Source organism: Selaginella moellendorffii, unplaced genomic scaffold (genome assembly GCF_000143415.4).
Source record: "Selaginella moellendorffii unplaced genomic scaffold, v1.0 SELMOscaffold_52, whole genome shotgun sequence".
NCBI lineage: Eukaryota > Viridiplantae > Streptophyta > Lycopodiopsida > Selaginellales > Selaginellaceae > Selaginella > Selaginella moellendorffii.
Window position 1 is genome coordinate 15,624 of NW_003314313.1, and position 1,685 is coordinate 17,308.

General features: G+C 40.0%; 1 long non-coding RNA gene across 1 annotated transcript; it reads right to left on the bottom strand.

Annotated features, from left to right (window-relative positions):
- Nucleotides 1-799: 799 nt before the first annotated feature.
- LOC112350646 lies at nt 800-1,685 on the bottom strand. Its single transcript, XR_002993830.1, has 4 exons — nt 1,613-1,685; nt 1,510-1,557; nt 1,410-1,457; nt 800-1,355 (listed from the first exon to the last, which is right to left on the bottom strand). It is a non-coding gene; the product is annotated as an uncharacterized LOC112350646 (long non-coding RNA).

Genomic DNA, 1,685 nt, shown 5'->3' on the forward strand with positions numbered 1-1,685 from the left:
ACTAAAATAAGTTCACAATTGTGAGAAGAGCAAATTCAAATCTTCTATTAGCTGAAAGTTTTTTAGAGCCAGGGACCATTTTTGCAAACCCAAAATAGTCTTCACCACTAACCATACTTGAGCTGTCAACTGAACAATCTTGGAAATCTAAAATGGAGATATTAGCCTTTCCATGTTGCAAGCCTGTTATATTTTTAATATATGATGTGTTCATATTTGTGACCGTAGGAATCTTTGATCCATATTCAAGATAATAAAGAAGCATAAAATTTGCATTGATAATTACCATAGCGTCATAACCACCCCATTGTGTCTTATCTTTTAAGACATGATAAATGGGAAACAAACCAGTTTTAATATCTTCTCCTGATAATCCATTAGAAACATCATACTGACCACTACAATAACCTTCATCATTTACAGGATTGAGCAACCATGCAGCCAATAAAAGTCGATATGATCCAATTACATTAAAAAGTGCATATGCACGGCCATAAGGATAACTTAACTCAGAGTTAATGGTATCAAACACCTGATCAAGTGTAGATAAAACAACATCTCGTGGATAACCTTCTGGGAGCACATTTGGGTGCTCAACATGCTCAAGTTTTGCATGTAAGCAAATAAGTAAACAGGAAGATAAGAAAAATATCATTATTGAGTTCATGATAAATTAATGCATGGTGTAATAGGCCTTGGGTTTTCATATTTATTTGCGACCATGAACATAGTGACCCGCCACGTGCAAGATTGTAAGCTTTTTCCGTGTGTCTAAATGCTTTGTGTTTTAAGCGGCCACTTGTAAAACACTTGCGTATTATCATCATTAATATCATCAGATGAAACTACTTTCACAAGTAACAATATACTAATCATGTGACACTGTTGTTAAACACGGCAACGCTGCCATGTTCCGCATAGATATCAATGGCGAGGGCGACATGATCGATGAAGTAATCGATGGTTGGAGCGAGCCGAGAGGACGCCGATAGATATAGAAGGGGTGTGATCCTGAAGAGCATCGTGAAGAACTAGAGCCGAGAGGACACTGATAGATAGAAGGGGTGTGATCCGGAAGAGCATCGTGAAGAACTATCGCATGGAAGAGCCTCGAGGGAGGAAGAGTTGTGTGAGTACTGTCACCGTGTTCTAGATAACTGGGAGATGATCACAGACGACCCTCGCGGCTGCACACTGTCCATGTTGATGAGTGCGGCAGAGACAAGGGATGGAACTCGAGGGAAATAATTGATGAATGAACTTAGCTTTCACTTGGTAGAAGATTGGTGTTATGAAAAATCATCTCTCACTGGCTCAAGATCAATCGGAAATGGCTGTTTGCCTTTGCTCACTCTCTACACCAAATCAGATGTGTTAGTTTTTTCTTTTGAAATCCAAGAGCACTTAACTGCGATGGAAATTAGCTCCTCGAGCAAAACTTTGAGGTGCCTCAATGGCTGCAACAATAGAGTACCTTTAGATGAAGAACAAAAGGTGAGAGGATTATACCCATTGTGTTGGAGCATCAACTGGTGCCTTGAGAGGATTATCATGGACCTGGCATGTTCGCAAGAACATCTAGTAACTTTAGAAAACTTACATTGTTACTAACCTCCATGAAGATCCCATCGATACCGACTGCCACGCAAGTTCTAGCGATGCAGGGAATCAGCTCTCTCAATCCG